Source organism: Pipistrellus kuhlii, unplaced genomic scaffold (assembly GCF_014108245.1).
Source record: "Pipistrellus kuhlii isolate mPipKuh1 unplaced genomic scaffold, mPipKuh1.p scaffold_m20_p_2, whole genome shotgun sequence".
Classification (NCBI taxonomy): domain Eukaryota; kingdom Metazoa; phylum Chordata; class Mammalia; order Chiroptera; family Vespertilionidae; genus Pipistrellus; species Pipistrellus kuhlii.
Genome location: NW_023425515.1, coordinates 40,207,849 through 40,226,361, shown reverse-complemented (window position 1 = coordinate 40,226,361; position 18,513 = coordinate 40,207,849). Strand labels below are relative to the sequence as shown.

Genomic DNA, 18,513 nt, shown 5'->3' with positions numbered 1-18,513 from the left:
ATCAATAAAAGGCCAAGATCTGGCACCAGCACCATCCTACCTTGCTGCACAGCTGGGCCTCATCAGGGTACTTCCAAACCCAATACAAAGAGGAGAAATCTCTCTGTAGCTCTTGCTGGGTGGTCCCAGGCAGTGGCTGACTTTGTGCCTCCCTGGAGACCCAAGAGCCAGTGTATCCAATGGTCAATGTCAGACACTACCAGATTACAATTCTACACATCCATAAGTGACACTCAAGAGGCAGACTCAGTGAGCACCAAAGCCCTACTGAAGCAAGTCCTCACCATAGGAGTGTCTCCTGCACAGCAGCTCTCCTCACAGCCAATTGACCTGGAGGTCAATTCCTCCCAGTGACACCAACAGCAATCAACTCTCAACTACAACAAGCCTGTGCTCACAGCCCACAATAGGGTGCACCAAGAACTCTCAGCTCAGGTGACTGGGGAGGCTGAGCCACTGTGCCCTATAATACACCTACTACACTCTACCAATTTTCACTCTACCAACTCAAGGAGATATAGCAGCTCTATCCAATACATAAAAAACAAACACAGGGAGCAATCAAAATGTGAAGACAAAGAAACATGTTACAAATTTTAAAAATGGAAGAAAGCAAACTATTGCATATAGAGTTCAAAACCATGGTTGTAAGGTTACTCAAAAATCTTCTAGGAACCTCCAAAAAAAAAAAGGAAAAGAACCAGTCAGAAATTAAGCATACACTGACTGAAATAAAGAATAATATATAGGAATGCAATGGTAGAGTAGACAATTCTGAGAATCAAATCAATTATTTGAAATATGAAAAAGCAAAACACCCAACCAGAAGAACAAAAAAAAAAAGAGAGAGAATAAAAAAATAAGAAGATAGTATAAGAAGCCTCTGAGATAAGTTAAAGATATTGAAAACTTATTTGAAGAAATAATGACAGAAAACTTCCCCTACCTGGTGAAAGAAATTGACTTGCAAGTCCAGGAAACACAGAGAGTCCCAAACAAGAGGAACTCAATGGAGACAACAGGAAGGCACATCATAATTAAAATGCTGAGGGCTAAAGAATGTCCATAGGACTGTCAGCTGATTTCTCAATAGAAACTGTGCAGGCCAGAACAGAGTGGCAAGAAATATTTAAAGTGATGAATAACAAGAACCTACAACCAAGATCACTCTACCCAGCAAAGCTATCATTTAAAATTGAAGATCAGATAAAGGGCTTCACAGACAAGAAAAAGCTAAAGGAGTGCATCACCACCAAACCACCATTATATGAAATGCTGAAGGGTATTCTTTAAGAAGAAGAAGAAAAAGAAAAAAAGATAAAAAATATGAACAACAAAATGGCAACAAATATATACCTATCAACAATTGAATCTAAAAATCAAAATAAACAAATAAGAAATATAATGAACAGAATAAACTGGTGAATAAAATAGAATCAGAGGCATAGAAATGAAACAGACTGATGATAGTCAGAGGAAAGGGAAGAGATTAAACAAAGTTCTTATAGGAATATATGCATTATCTATAATGGACATAGACAGTAGGGTGACAAAGGCCTGGAGTGGGATGGGAACTGAGTGGAGGGGGGCAATGAGGAAATAAGAAGAACATCTGTAATAATCTCAACAATATTTTTTTAAAGCCCATTTAATTTTGTTTAACTTTAACTTTTCCAAACTTAATTGGCTATAGGACCTTTTTGCCATAGAACATTTCTAACATGTTGGAAAACACTATCTTAAAAATCACAGCATTTAAGGAACTGTAGTGCTCCTACTATTGCACCTTACCTAATATTTATATTTCTATACCTCTCATACTACCACACATCTCATACTTGTCTTCCATAAGAGCAAGGATCTTTATACAAATCATGATGATATCCGGGGCACTCAGCAAAATAACTTACAAACTTTAGGCCAATAAATGTATTAAATGAATGAATTAATTCAATTATTTCATATCTTCAGATGAGAGAATAATGAAAAATATGTCAACATGACCTCCTCTATATATTCCTAAGTGTTTAAAAGAATGTCTTACACACAAAAAATGTGCTCAATAATTCTTGAAGAATGGAATACAATGGAACAGGAATTTGTCAGCTATGCCTAAATCCAAAAGCTCCCATAACACTATGAACTCTTGCCGCTTCAATTCCTTCACCCAAGTTGAGTGTCAACCAGAAGAAAATGAAGGTGACAAATCAGAAGAGAAAAGCCAAGAGAAAACCAAAGACCCTTTGGGGTGGTGCTTGCAAACTGATGGCAATAAACAATTCCTGTCTGCATCATATTTAGATTTAATAAGATAGTTTGCTAAATGTTAATTAAATACTCTGTGGTTGTTACCAACTGTGGTGATTAACTTAATTTTAAATTAAATTAGCAATAAATGCTTAACTGAAGTTCTATTAAATTTTACCCTGCAAGTAAATAATATGAGGCTCCTAATTGAGTTTAAACTAGATAGTTATGACAAGTTAGTTAAATTTTTATTACCTGAGGATAACTACCATATTAAATCTAAATTGACTGTTTTATTGATAAAAGAAATGTGTCTTCTGTTCTTCCCATTTATCAAAAACATGTTCAAGAAGGTTCACATATGAATCAAATTTGTTTTGTTTTCTAGCCCTGTTTTTAAAATAAGTTTATTCATTTATAGTAGGAATGAATAAATGCAAGAGGCAAAGAGTTCAAGGAAGGAGTTCTCTATGAGACTAAAAAACAAGGTAATCTCCCTGGCTAGTTTAGGTCAGTGGATAGATTGACCTACAGACTAAAGGGTCCCAGGTTCCATTCTGATCAAGCGCACATGACTGGTTTGCAAGCTCAATCCCCAGTAGGAGGCATGCAGGAGTCACCGATCAATGATTATCTCTCATCATCATTGATGTTTCTATCTCTCTCCCCCTCTCCCTTCCTCTCTGAAATCATTTTTTTTAAAAAATGTTAAAAAAAAAAACAAAAAATAACAAACAGGTAGTCATATTTTCTAAATCAGGACTCTGCTTTCTCAATATAGATATGGGTTGGAGATGTTGTTTAGACATCACTGTTCAGAACTTTCCAGGATGTTTCCCATGGTTTAAAAGGCTATTAATACTAAACATCTTAAATCACAGTTACTGTTCAAATAAATGCTTGGTTCTGCTACAAAACAAGCTGTATGGCCCTAGGTAATTAATCTCACTCTTCCAGGTCTCAGCTACCACCCATGTTAAATAAGAAGGTTGAAATGGAGATCACTGACTTTATTCATTTTTTTTCTTTGTAGTATTCATGGCCCCTGAATAGTAGCTAGCACATATAATCAGTGCTCAATAAACACTGACCAAACAAATTAATTAATACATAAATAAAATTTAGTCAACTCAAAGCACAAAACATGTTTAGTCCTTTCATAACAAGCTTCTTCAGCCTGGACTATTTTTAAATACTGCCACTTGACCATTCACACAAAGGGAAACAAACTTAATTTCTTGAGAATTATTTTCAGTAATTAAAGAATGTAAATTAAAACTGTAATGGAATAGTATTTCTTACATATTAATTTAGCAAAGACAACTGCAAGTCATAAAGTTAAGTCCTGGTGAAGTCATAGAGAAAAAGTAGACTCACACATTGGTAATGACTACAAATTAGAAGTTTTTCTGGAGTATGTATGGCAACTGGTATGAAAAGTAATAGAAATATCTGATATCTATGAGCCTATAATTTTCCTTTGAAAGAACTTAAAACTTATTTATCCAGCCAATAAACATTGACTTAAGGTCTACTATTTATCATACTCTATGTCAAAATATAAGGACAAAGATGTGATTATATTATCATCTAATGGGTTGGCAAAGAGCAAAGAGGACAGAGATAACATTTTTTAGCAGTACCACCTGGAAGATACTATGATCTCTTTTTACACATGATGAATTGGAGATCTGGGAGGTTAAGTAACTATATGCAAATACAAGATTATTACATGTGTTTAATTATAAAGCACTAACAAGTGGCAGAGCCATGATTTGACCCTAAACCTGTCTGACCCGCCAAACCATGATGAATTTTCTACTACATTCCTGAAGAAATTAAGATACATATTCAGATAACCACATAATACAAAGGATAAAATGATTGACACTGTTTGGGAAAGTGGAAGTGCCAAAGAAATAACTGTCTTTAAGGAAATAATTAAGAAAGAAGAAAAAGGTATTTGTCCCCTCATGTTTATCACTGCATTTTTTAACATGTTGAAATCGTATTTAATTATTTTTTAAAAATAAAAACTATCCTAGAGTCCACATGAGTAATGTTTAAAGCAGGATTTATCAATTTCAAAAAGTATTTAATTATGTAAAAAATCAATGTAAAACCTGAGCAGCTTTTTCATAACAATATCAAGTAGAAGAAACATCGAACACATACAGAAAAGCAGAATGCACTTTTGGGGGTTGAGATCAGAGAGGGGTAGTCAAGTAAAAAAAAAAAAAAAAAAAAAAGAGTTTCTTTGTTTGCTTGTTCATTTGTTTTATGAAGTTAAGTAAATATATTCTAAAGAAGTTCTTTCCCATGGTGTTTAGATAAGAAACTGATTAATGTTTAGAGGAGTGTATTTAGGATTTCTCATTACTAAAGATATTCTTAAAACTAAAAATGTCATTAATTACTTCACTTACAGTATTCACACATATGTTTACTCAACATATGAAAGTAGCATTTATTAAATATGTAAGAACATATCAGAATCCACAGTGAATCTTAAGGATATGAATATGAACAAAAATGGGGGCCTGCCTTGCGGATCTTTCCTGGCTCATGAAAGGAGGAATATGAAATTGTGCTAATAGAAAACTCAAGTTGAAGTCCTGGGCAAGTTACTTAATCTTTCTCAGTCTCACATTCCTGATCAGTAAAACTTAGACAATATTAATCAGTACTCACTGGACTGTTGTGAGGATTTACCTGTATGTATAGGAAAATAGATAATCAACTGTAAAGCACTATAAAAATGGCAACTGCCAAGAAGTGCCATGACTAGATTGATGGATTTCACCTTAGCAGGTCCATGCAGGCTGGCCTAGGCTACATGATCTCCTTGGTAAGTAGCACCAAAATAGTGGCTCCACACAATTCCACATGAACTTTAGTTCATCATTCTTAGTACCCAATCATCCATTTTTAACACTCTCTGCCTTTTGTCCAATTTTGCTATGGACTTTGCATGTGTCATCTGCTCAGAGTCTGGGGTTACTCTTGTTTCAATGACAAGAATAGGTAACCTCTATTCTACCTCTGAAATGCCCCCACAACCATTTCCTCATCCCTATTTCAGTTTCGCTTTATCTCTTGGCTGAGCTACAGCACATCTCACCATCTTCCATATCCTCCCCTCAATCCATCCAGCATACTATAACCAGTTATTTTCCTAAAGCATAGATCCAATCACCCCACTTCCCTACTTGATGCTCCTTTCATAGTGCAGGCTCAACTCCTCAATGCAGCAATCAAGGCCTTTATCAGTCTAAGTCCCACCCTCATCTCCAGGCCTCTCCACTAGGCAGTCCCCATTGACTCCAACTTTCCAAAGCACCTTGCATTTTCGCTCTTCTGTGTCTCTGTCCATGGTATTTCCTACCTTTTCTTCTGGCCCACCAAATTCCCACTCATCCTTCAAGTCTCAATGACAATCTTTTCATTTGTAAAGTTTCCCCCAGATTCCTAGTCAGTAACTGTTCAATTAGAGCCAACAGATACTTGCACATATACCTCTTTTATTTTTATGAGTTTATTTGAGCCAAACTGTCATTGCCAAGATGCAAAATGTCAATGAATTGAGAAAATGCTCCAGAGAATGGCAGTTTTATGAATTTTATACATTAGAATCAGAAAAGGAGACATAAGGAGGAATTATTGGAAATTCATTGGTGGTAGATTAAGGAGGCAGGAAAAAGCAAAGCAGGGAAATCTCTGAGATTGAATAAAGATTAAAATGGAGAGCCCAGCCAGTATGGCTCAATGGTTGAGCATCAACCTATTGACCAGGAGGTCACAGTTCTATTCCTGGTCAGAACATATGCCCAGGTTGCAGGCTCGATCCCAACTGTGGGGCATACAGGAGGTAGCCAATCAATAATTGTCTCTTATTATTGATGTTTCTATTTGTCTCTCCTTCTCATTCTTCTCTAAAACCAATAAAAATATAAAAATAAAATAAATGGAGAGGCACATACTTCTTTTTCATTGGTGGGTATAGGATAGCACATACTTTTACAAACTGTATTGATTTAAAAGATCTCCTGAAGGTGGGGATCTCATGCCCCAAACCCAGACTACATTTCCACTCAGTCATTCACAAATACCTATGGCACCTGATGTTGTATAAATAAGCACAGGATTCTGTCAAATAGATGAACAAATGTATTTTTAGGGTTTTGTCCAGCTGCCATTACTGGAACCCTATGCTCTAAGTAAAGCTGATAGGCTGTGGCCAAGAAGAGAGATTTCCAGGTTGGAAATGAGCAGACTACTGGAAAGCTGACCTAACTTTCACCTTGTTCTAAGAAAAGGTGCTGCTTACCCTCCGGGTCACTGCAGTTTGCCTTTCCCATGAGTCAGGGTACACCCCACCCTCTGTGTGGCAACTCCCTACTGCAGTTCCTAAAAATGATTACTATTCATACCAAACAAGACAGAAGCTTCAGGTGCCTTTGTTTTGTTTTGTTTTAATTTTCTTCCTGGGAACTAAAAAAGCACTATATTCGGTGGAAATTCAACAGGAAGAGTAAGATTATTCTGTGACCTCTTGGCACAGAATTCAGTACCACATTGGGCTGTTACAGTTAAAGATCTTTATCAACATAGGCCACTGATGGAAAACAATAGATTCAAAAATCCAGCTAGCCAAAACCAGTTTGGCTCAGTGGTAGAGCGTCGGACTGCGGACTGAAAGGTCCCGGGTTCGATGCCAGTCAAGGGCATGTACGTTGGCTGCAGGCACATCCCCGGGCAGGGGATGTGCAGGAGGTGGCTGGTCGATGTTTCTCTCTCATCGACATTTCTGGCTCTCTATCTCTCTCCCTTCCTCTCTGTAAAAAATCAATAAAATATATTTTAAAATAAAAACAAAAATCCAGCTAAAGTAACACACATGGACAGAAACTCTATCTTATTTCCTAACTCTTAGTAGCCAGAGCAATTTTAGCTTCCCAGTGCATCTTGGACTAAACCTTCCTGTCCTTCAGGGTCCAACCCATGGCCCAGCACTTCCAACAAGCTTCTGCACATGTTCCAGTGGACTTATCCACTCCAGAAATCCATCATTTATACTACTCTCGTGGCACTTTCTTATATTTTAAACATCATTGACATGTTTTATCAAATCTAATAAACTCTAAGTGCCTACAATCTAGACATCCCTTTCAAACATACTCAAAATTTACCTTTATAAATGCAGTTCATTGAACAAACATTTCTTGAGCACCTAATGTCTCCTCTAACAAAAACAATATATGTGTGTTGAATCCTTACCTTAGGCCTGGCCTTCAGTATATTACTTACACTACCTTACTCAATACTCACCTACAAGTAAGGTGACCATATAATTTATCCTCCAAATCATAACAATTCAAAGGATAAAAGGGGACACTGTCAATACTACACCAGGACACAGACAGAAACCAGGAATGTCCTGGGAAAAGCAGAAAAAACACTCCCTCTACTTCTTAAGCAAGTAGTGTTGCTACCGCCATTTTTATGGATGAGGAAAGGAAGGCTAATATTGAGGAGAGGAATCCCCTAACATGCAAATGTGGTTTCCTAAAAATGCCAACAGACTCACAGTACATTTGCTCAGCCATGTTCTCCTAATAGGGAAGGCCCTCTATGTCCTAGACCCTCTCCAACATAGGGGGTGAGCTGCTGGTTGATGGCCTGAGTAACTAAGGAATACTGACAATGGCTATGGTAGACAGGTACCCAAAGCACAGTTCTTGAAGGTCAGTAAGAGTGCTTCTCTGTCCTGACCCTTTGCTTAGGTGCCCCATGAAAGCTTCCCACACAAGTTTCTGAAGAAGACTTAACACCATTCGTCAGAACCAGTTTTCCATTTGAACTACATGGAGTTTTGATGTGAGGCCATTACACAAGCAATTGCTATAGTAGAGCAAACCCTGCAGACTGAAAAACACAACACAAACAAAATCCAAGAGAGTGGGATGGTGCCAATGGGAGAAGGGACACACAGCTACTACTGGTGATGGACGATCTTTGCACAGCCAAGAATGCCTGTGCGCTCACACACCTCATATTCTAAACAATGGTGCCCTCATTAATGAGAGGTCTTACAAAGTATTAGTAAGTCAGTAAACAAAATTCTGCCAGTGACCACCCCAGAGAGCACAGCTAGGATATGAACTTGGACCTGGCTGGGTCTAGATCCCAGGATATCCCCCAGAAGAGTAAAGTGTCATCCCTGTGTGACAGGCACCATGCTGGGCATCAGGAATTACCACATTATGCACTACATTACCTTTTTAAAAGCACCGTGATGCGTATGTCTCTGGTTCTCACGAATACACTGCCATGTACCATATGACCTCTGTGTGAAGGGAACTGAAACTCAAGATTATTCTGGAATTTGCTTAAGAATTTGCTAGTGGGTAACTCAAACACAGGTCTTTGTTTTTCCTATGTCAAAAAAACCATTGGTGATGATACTGGTAGAGAAAACAGCATAAGCAAATGATAGCATGGTAAAAGACCAGACCCTTAGAATTCAGGAGTCTCAAAAATGATTCTCAGTTTTCGTCCAAAGTCACAGACACCGGCAGCTAATGGTACTAATTAGAACACAAAAACCAGGGCTGTCCAGGGGAAACCAGAAAAAACAGTCCCTCTATCAGGCGTCTTCAAACTTTTTAAAGTGGGGGCCAGATCACGGTCCCTCAGAGAGCTGGAGGGCCGGACTATATGAACTACTAATTCCTACTGTAACACCTCGGCTGCACTCACTGCCCAAAAAACCTGGCGGGCCGGATCAGACTCCTCTGCGGGCCGCATGTGGCCCGCGGGCCGTAGTTTGAAGACGCCTGTTTAAGCAAGTACTGTCCTGCGGACTGAAAGGTCCCAGGTTCAATTCCGGTCAAGGGGTCAAGGGCACGTACCTTGGTTGCTGGCGCATCCCCATTGGGGGGTGTGCAGGAGGCAGCTGGTCAATGTTTCTCTCTCTCTCTCTCTCCTCTCTCTCTCTCTCCCCCTCTCTCTCACTGTCTCTCACTGTCTCTCTCTCCTCTCTCCCTTCCTTTCTGTAAAAAAAAAATCAATAAAATATATTTTAAAAAATAAAACTGCCAACAATGTAAAATAACAATGGTTTCTTGCCTGTGTGCGGGGCTTGCTGGAGACTTTCACATCCAATTCTCATGCTCACTTACAGAAGAAATGAAGACCCAGAACAGGCACTTCTGAGACAGGAGTCTGATTTTTCCTTTTACCACTTAAGGCAAGGCACTCTGTGGGAAGGCTTCTTCTCCCCTGAATGCTTGCCCTCACTCAGAGCAAGACTGATCCTGCTGACACATCTCCTGGATTGCAGCTGGGAACTGGATAATGAAAAACGATTGTAAAATGTATTCGCCACATAAAAAGTGCTATGAAGGCTATGAAATACTAATGGGTTCTGTGATATGGGTTGTGATGGGCAGGTTTAAGAGGAAAGGAAAAAAATAGGAGGATCAGGTCCCATACTGGCAAGCAAAAAATACACAGAAATAAAAGGAGAAAAAGGAGAGTGCTGGGGGTGGGGCTGGGACTGTCACAACCAAGGAATGTGCTGGGGGTTATCAAGGAATCAGAAGCTTGGTTCTTGCAAACAAGCCACAGGCATAAATGGCAGTAAAAGAAACAAATTCCCAAACTGCACACAAACCTGAACTAAACCATCTTAATCACTTTGTTTTCCAAGTGCAAAAGCACAAGGTTCAAGCCTAGTAACAATGATCTCTTAGGTTTTATCCCCTTCCAAATTCTCCTAGGCAAAAGAAAGAATGTGTCAGGCGAGGCTCAGCAGAAACAGAATCAAAAACACCTTTGAAAGAGAGCTGGCCACAGCCCAATTCCAGCTCCACTGTCAGAGATGAGACAGAGCAAATCTGTCTCTTTCCCTGGGGCCTCAGTTTCCTCTTCACTGCAATAAGGAAGCAGGTCTCTCTGGCCACCACAACCCAGCCTGCACTTCTAAGGCAGGAACTGGCTGCCAGCTTGATGATTCTCCTACCGCTACAACCTTTGGTCACATAAAACAGTTTTCCCAGCCAAGGCTGATAAGCTTGCAAATAATTAGAAGGACAAGAGTAAGAGCTAAGCTGCCTAATATGATTCTAATAGCAAATAGCTTCCAGAATCTGATTTTTCCTCTCTGCTCTCCTGAGCTCATACAAGTACAGTATCTCCTGCCCTGGAACATTTCAGCGTCCTCCTAAGCAGGCCCCTGCCTGGGGTTTTAACTTGCTATCATTTGGTCACCAGAGCTTTCTAAAGCTCAGGGGCAGCAAGGCCCTCCTTTGCTGTAAGAGTAACAATAGCCCTCCTGCCCTTCTTAAACTCCTGACATCATCTTTAGCTGCCCTATCAGCCTTTATAATCTAATCCTCAGGGCCACCTTTCACAGTGATCTCCAAGCCCAGCCTTCTATTCTGCAAGCACCTTTAGGCCTCAGGATTATGCATGTATATCAAGGTGTCTATTCCTGGAATGCTCTTCCACCCCATTCACCTTATAAACTCCTACTCTCTCTTCAAAACCTTTCCAGGTGCTGGTCACTCCATTCTTAGTGCTCCCATTAGCCCTTTGTTCATCACTCTACTAAGGCCTTGCCATGTTCTATTTCAATCACTCTCTCTTGTGCTGGAATCAAAACCCTTGAAAACAGACCCTTGTCTTTGTAAGCCAGTTTTCAGCATTTCTGTTTAGCATATGGTGATCACTCAGTATACATGTGTGGAAATGAATACAAGAAGTTGAGCTAGCCAGGACTGGTTTGGCTCAGTGGATAGAGCGTTAGCCTGCAAACTGAAAGGTCCCGGGTTCGATTCCGGGCAAGGGCATGTACCTTGGTTGTGGGTGCATCCCCAGTAGTGGGTGTGCAGGAGGCAGCTGACTGATGATTCTCTCTCATCAATGTTTCTAATTTTCTATCCCTCTCTCTTCATCTCTGTGAAAAATCAATAAAATATAAAAAAGAAGGAAAGAAAGAAAGAAGAAAGAAAGAAAGAAAGAAAGAAAGAAAGATAGAAAGAAAAGAAAGAAAGAGAAAGAAAGAAAGAAAGAAAGAAAGAAAGAAAGAAAGAAAGAAAGAAAGAAAGAAGGAAAGAAAGAAAGAGAGAGAGAGAGAGAGAAAGAGAGAGAGAGAGAGAGAGAGAGAGAGAGAGAGAGAGAGAGAGAGAAATAAAGAGGGAAATAAAGAGGGAAGAAAAGAAAGAAGACCCATTTTTATGGGGGGGGGGAAAGAAGAAGAAGTTGAGCTAGATGAATGGTAGAAGGGGCAAGGAGTCTAGGAATGGGTTCATTGCACAAAGTGGGTTTGGGCTTTTAACTTAACGGATCATACTTTTACAACAAGCAGAGATAATGGACAGGCCAGAAACTACACAGACTAGGCTGGTGATAAAAGAATATGAAACTATGGCTTTCCAACATAGTTTGGATAAATAATATGATTATGGGCATTGGAAAACAGCATAGGCAAAGGCATGGATAAAAAAACAGAGGAATGTTCAAAGACAGCAGAACCACCTGTCTGTGTGAGAGAAAAGTGAAAGAGCAGTTTCAATTGAAATTTCTCTTAGGATAGCTAGCTTAAAGACTAAACACAGAACTCTTAACCTTGACCCTCACTGTGGAACTGCCCAATGCCATCTGTGGCAGGTACAGCATAAATGAATCTCAAAGGAGTCCTGTGCCCACAAGCCCAAACTTTAGGGTCAATAAAAATAGTTTCTTTCCCCAACATTGCCATTTATGTTTGCAGAGAACATAATCAATCTTTTTCTCCACCTAACAAATATTTCCAGAGTGCCTAACATGTGCCAGGCAGTCATCTGGGCACTGGGAACATGACCATTAACAAAAGTATCATTGGGATCCTCATGAAACTTATTTTATAGTGAAGTGAAGACAAAAACAAGCAAACATATAAGGTCAAGTGATGATTCATGCTTATACTGTTTCAGTTCAATTCATTTCACAAAAAATTACTGAACAAGTACAGTATCAAGTACAGTATCCAAGAGGAGGAGAGGAGAGGAGAGGAGAGGAGAGGATGGAGAGGAGAGGATGGAGAGGAGAGGATGGGGAGGAGAGGGGAGGAAGGAGAGGAGAGGGGAGGAGAGGAGGGGGAGGAGAGGAGGGAGAGGAGAGGATGGAGAGGAGAGGAGAGGATGGAGAGGAGAGGAGAGGAGAGGAGAGGAGAGGAGACGGAGAGGAGGAGGGGAAGAGAGGAGAGGAGAGGAGAGGAAGTAATATTGGGGGAGGAGTGCAGATAATTTGCTAGAGAGACTCTAACTTCTCCAGTTAGGTTTGGAGAGAGAAAATACCCAAAGGGTAGAGGGAACAGTAGCATCTTAAGAGAGGGAATGGTGGAGCACTTGTGTGGAATTGAGAAGACTGCTCACCCTTTATCATAAACCCTCAATTATGATCCCACCAGTACTCAATAAATGTATACTGGATTAAACTCCAAGGAAGAATACTGAAAATCAATGTTGATTAGAATTTTTCATTCTGTGGAGACATAAAAGAGTGGTGGCGAGGCTATAGATCAGGCAAAGGTCAGAAACTGGACCATGTCACTTAGTAGTGGTATAACCTTATTTAACCGGACTCATCATCTCATTTGCAAATGAAACTAAAATCATAAAACTAACTTTAATAAATCGGCATGAGAAGTATGTAAGCACATATCAGGCACTCAAAAATTTTTTCAAACTTATATTCTTATTACTATTATGGTTAAGAAAGAACAATAGGAAGATAAACATTTTCTAGCCTCAATTCTGTGGTTTAAATGCTTCCAAGCATAAATCCCATTGACACTCTGGCCACCCACTCACCCTATTTGTGGAAAGTCAGAAGAGATGAAGGCCTCAAGGATACAGCTGTGTCCTTTCTCATTTCTGTGGCCTGCATTAAGCACTGGCCATTTCCTTTACACCTCCAGCTGATCTAGAGAGGACCCACAACACACTTCCATTCCCTCTTCCCTTCCTCTCACCTTCAGGTTCTCTGTCTCACACATACCTTCAAGCCTCAGATTTTTCACCGGGATAGAAGTTTTCTCCATACAGCAAACTTTACCTTCCCTTCCTCACCTGGGTTTCTTCCAGCAAGGCACAGCCTTCCAAGCCAGTTCCAAGAAGAGTCCCCACCCATCAATGCACACACAAGAGCTAAGACTCCTAATTACTGCCCAAGGTCAAAGTCTCAGGTTCACCAACCAATTACTTAAATGTGTTACTATGCTTCCTGCATTACTAACCAAATACCTCTTCCCAAAGATGGTTTCAGAGGTCCTGCCCAGGCTTGTTCTCATGTGAATCTGTAGAGTGCCAATTAAAGGCCCCTATAGCCTACAAGGTAAAGTTAAATCTACTTAGAAAAAAAAATAAAAGTTCCCCCCTTTCCCCAATTCCCACAGCCCACTTTATGCTAGCCATTCAAAATACAGCCTCAGGAATAAATGTTCCCAATCAGCCTCACAGATTGAGCCTTACCTGTCTGTACTTCCTCCACTTTGGCAACTCTTCAGACACCACTCTCTCTGTGCTGGCTTCCCTTAAAGGGACCCTCCTCAGTGCAGAGCAGCCAAAACATACCCGAAAAATAGCATGTGCATGCGCATGTACACCTGTGGTCCTCAAGGAATCATGTCCTCATCTTTATACTCCCAGGGCCAGCCAGTTCCTGGCTTGCAGTAGGTAGGCTCCTGGATTTGTGTGCTTCCTGCACTGTTTATCTTCTTTATGTAAAAATAGATTCGTGTGTTCCATCTTCTGGTTCTACCATGTTACCTGGCACTTTCTATCCCTCTGTCCATTTTCCATTAAATGCAGCAAATTTCAGGGGTAAAGGGGCTTCCCAGTATATCCCAGTGAGTTACACTCTGCCCTTGGCCAAAAACCCATCATCATTCCAGCATTTTAAAGCATAGTTCTGAAATAAAATACGATCCGACTATTCTACAGTTCTCCCAATAACCCATGTGAGTTCCACAGCAGGGTAAAATTACACATTAACACCAAGAGTCCAAGTTCTGGATTGTCATTTTGAGCACATTTCTAATTAGCTGTGTGACCTTGGGAAAGAGTTACCATGGAGATGACAGTGTCACCAGGCCCAATTCTCGGGATTTTTGAGATGCAAATGGAATATCTGATGGAAAAATGTTTTATAAAGTGCCAAGTACTGTATTTTCATACAAGGTATGATAACTTTTATCAAATCTAAACCATTGACTCTAAGATGTACCATCATCAACTTGAAATGAAAAATTGCTCAACTATGACACATCTGTGATTATAAGACAGCCCAATTTCAGTGATATTAAAATTTTGGGGAAAAAATGTATCTTAGAACTGATGAAATACAACTTACTTGTCTTTAAAGTACAAGCACTTGCTATAAAATTTCATATTTGCCAAGGGCACATAATAGGTTCTCAGTAATATATGTCAAGTAAGTGAGTGAACACCCAATGATAATATTTATAGGCCAAATTATTGCCTCTCTCTAGAAATGGGCAGCAGAAGGCTTTCCAGTGCCAGTACCTCCCCTCTCAATCATGTCCCAGCCTGCCCAAAACCCTCAAATGATGACTTCAAGTCATATCCAAACTCCCAAGCCTGGCATTTTTAAGGCCCTTCATAAACAAGCCTCCTTTCCCACCAACCACGGCCTGGAACTGACTACCTGCCCCAGAGTGATGACCTTACCACCAGAATTTGTCACTCCAAGAGTCCTAATCAGTCCCAGCCATAGTAACCAGCTCAGCAGCTCCGTTTCTCCTCCCTCTACCATCAAAGCCAACTCTAGGCTGGCCAGCTACTCACAGGGAGCATGACCCTGTGGGACTGCCTAACCCAAAGGTCCCAGGTCTTCTCCCTACCATGCAAGCAGCTAACCCCCACTACTTCTCTTCCAGCTAGAGTGTACATTCCAGACTATAAAAGTCTGGGCATTGGAGTGGAGGGACAGCCCTACGAAGATTCAATGCAAGACACACTTCCTTTTGACAGTCCCCAGTGCTAGCAGGAACCATGGAAGGAGAAATGCTGGTCATGGAGTAGAGTGAACCCTATTAGAAATTTTGCCCCTCCCCCACTCCATCATCCACCATTATTCACCATAGCATCCACCTTCTCTGGCCCTTCATTTTTATTTCCCCATCTGTAAGAGAGAAGGAGGTTGAGGAATGAGAAGTGGAAAAGGGAGTTGGTAGCTTCCCTTCGCTCCACTTAAAGGCTTTCTTAAAATGCACAAGTTCTGAGAGAGGTGAGCCATTAACTCACTAACACCTTAGTAAGAACAAGGTTTACTGGAAGGCAAGCAATTTAGAAAAGGGAGAGGGGGTAGAAGGAGAAAGAGGATTGGAGATAAAGTTAAGTGAGTCTGGTATTAGGAAAGTAACTCAGAGATGACCCTGAATTTTTGCATTTTGTGTTGAGGGTTGAGAGGGAAGCCAGAGAGATAGCTTTCTGGTCTCCATAGCATCACAAAGTCCCAAAGACTTTGCTCTGTCAGAGTACCTGGGCACAAGTCCACTGATTTACCCAGCTCGTGTACTCTCCTTCCAACCCCATGCCCTCAACACAGTCACATTTACAGTTTCATCTCTACTCTCCACATTTTATTTAGTATTCTCTGATCTACAACCCACCCCCACCCCCAACACCCTACCAGTCCCAGCCCCACCCTCCACCCCACCCCCACTCCTGCGCAAATTGCCTGCTTCCTGGTCACTGGCTAGCTTCAGAAAACTCCCATCCTTCAAAAACCCCTGATCAAAGGGCCATCACTATCCGCTCTCCAAGGACCAGGAAATCAAACTCCTTTTCCGAGCCCATTAAATCCTTATCCAGCACTCAGCACTTTCAGGTTTGGCTCCTCGGTGGTCTGAGGGCTCTCATAGGGCAAGAACTGGGCCTTATCTGCCTCTCCGACCTAAAAACCCGCCAATGCCCCTGGCACACAGTGGGCGCTGGAGAAATGCTGGAGAACGGAAATTAGGAATTGGGATCCATTTATGTTCATTACAGTTTTGCCTTTAAGTGACTAACTTCTGGGGAGGCCCTCCTTCTCTCCGGACCTCAATTGCCCCAACTGTAAAATGGGGGCTTGGCTAACTGGATTTCCTAGGCCCCTTCCACGGTGACAACTGGGATTCCGCGAAAGCTCGAAGCAGCTGGGTGTGGCCCCGCCCCCTGGGCGCCCAGAAAGGCCCAGGCTGGGGTCACCCGGGGGAAGGGCTCCAACCCCGCCCAGACCGCGATCCGAGCTTCCCCGAAAACTCGGGGTCTCCCTTCCATGGCGTGTACCCCGCGATTGCACCGCGGCTGGCACTTCCGCACCGCGGGCCCCCAGGCCGGGGCAGGGCGCACGCTCCACACCCTGCGCCCGCGCCGCTGCCACCCCGGAGGCGCTCGCGCCCGGGGAGGCTGGGGGTTCCCGAGGCACCCGCGGGCGGAGGGTAGGGGGGGGGGTCGGGGGGAGGAAGGAGGATTTGCAACAATACCTCTGGGAGGAGGCAGCCGGGGCAGCGGCGGTGGCGGCAGCGGCTGGAGGCGGAGGCTAAGGCGTAGGAGGAGGCGCCCAGGCACTCCCCCTCCCATTGTCCCCAGCCCCTGACAGGCTCGGCCCCGCGCCCCGCGGCGGGTCCCGCGCCCCGGACCGCGCCGCCAGCCCTTACCTTGCAGCGCCCGGCCGTCCCCCTGCTCGCTAAAAGCTACTTATCCCGGGAAAGCTCGCTCGCGCGGGGCCCGGGAGCGAACCCACAGATAAAAAGTGAAACTTCGGCAGGGCTGGAGCGGCTGCTGGTTGGTGCCTTTCCCCCTCCTTCCTTCCCACCGTCCCCACCCCCCTCCCCTCGGTCTCCCGTGCGGTGCCCTAAGAGCTGGAAGCTGACGTCAGGGGCCTGAATTCCTGACTTTGCCTGCACGCATTTGTCCATGTAAGGTATGGGGAGGCGGGTGCCCGGGCGCCGCGCGCCGCAGCCTGCGGGGGGAGGGGCGCCCGCGGCGGGCAGGGGCTGTGCCAGAAGGTGGGCGCACCTCGGGCATTTTATTTCCTGGAAATGCGAGGAGGGGACCTAGGGGTGCAGGGAGCTCGCAGGCGGAGGAAGAGAAAGGAGTTGTGGGGGCTCTGCCTGCACTGCAGGAAGAGGAAGGAGGAAGCGGCCGAGTGGAGGGGCTGCCTGAGAAATGGGAGAACCTGCCTCTGCCCTTAAAGGCGCCAACTGAGGGTGCTGAGTCTGAGCAGCAGAGATTCTGTTTGGGGAAACCCCTTCCGAGATCTGGGTCCTGAGCCTCTCCCTGGATTCCCAATAGACTCCTTATGTGCTGGAGGTCGGAGCTGGCTAAGACCAACGTCCCATCCGCCCATTTCCCACATGAGAAAACTGAGGCACTCCGACGGAAGAGAAAGGACTTGTCCAGAGTCCTGCACGCCACCGACCCAGGCACCCAGGCGCGGGACCTGGGTGTTCAGACTCCCAATCCCAGTCCCCTCCGCCAGCTAGAGAGCCTTGATTCCCTCCTTTCCACAGAGCAGGGAACCAGGTTAGATGTCAGCGGGCCACGCAGACCACCCAGGGAAGAGAATTCCAACTTCCTGGAACGTCTGATTGACATCCCTGAAGGCAATGACGTTGCTTCGGGGCCACTTTCTCTGTCCTAGGCTCAAGTAAACGAACACCTGGAGTTGAACGTTTATTTTTCCGCCTGGTCCTGAAGCCCAGAAACTTTTTTTCTATGCTCATATCTCCAAAAAAGAAATCAGCGAACTGGGTGAACTGGTTTGAATAAAGGCAAGCCTGTTCTTGGAAAGTTAAGAGTTGAATGTTCCCCCTCTGACATTTGTAAATGTGAGCACACACATGAAAACCACCATTTACTATGCCAAAGGGTTATAATGTGCAGCAGCCATTGCCTGGAAGGTGGTCCAAGGCTGTGGACTTTGTTTCCTTGTATTTCTATCCTATTGATATCTAAAATAATAATCGCTCACTTCAGCACATCATGAAAGCAGTTTATCAGAGCTTCATGTTAGATAGGGCAAAGCATAGCCCCCCTTTTACATTTGAGGGGAAAAGGTAAAGCGGCTTGCCCAACACAAAAGCGCCTAAACTCACCTCCACTCATCCAAGTCCCCTGACTAATCCCAGGATGTTTCCACCCAAACAGGAAGCCTTGACCTCTAGCAGGACTTAATTTCCATTCGTGAATGTTTGAGAGTACACTGAATTGCCTA

The 18,513-nt window shown here is 43.0% G+C and overlaps 1 protein-coding gene and 1 long non-coding RNA gene across 6 annotated transcripts in view; one reads left to right on the top strand and one right to left on the bottom strand.

Annotated features, from left to right (window-relative positions):
* The window catches only part of LOC118723992 (LIM domain containing preferred translocation partner in lipoma), a 639,355-nt gene extending 622,254 nt beyond the window's left edge, over positions 1-17,101 (bottom strand). For 3 of the 5 annotated variants that reach the window (XM_045583798.1, XM_045583802.1, XM_045583803.1), the window contains exon 1: positions 16,955-17,101. The gene's annotated coding sequence lies outside the window, so the exon portion shown is untranslated. Of the gene's footprint in view, positions 1-13,361; positions 14,208-16,780; positions 16,885-16,954 lie in introns of those variants that run through there. The other 2 variants (XM_045583800.1, XM_045583801.1) reach the window with 2 other exon arrangements.
* LOC123652623 lies at positions 17,095-18,089 on the top strand. Its single transcript, XR_006742067.1, has 2 exons — positions 17,095-17,215; positions 17,592-18,089. It is a non-coding gene; the product is annotated as an uncharacterized LOC123652623 (long non-coding RNA).
* The last annotated feature ends 424 nt before the right edge of the window (positions 18,090-18,513 follow it).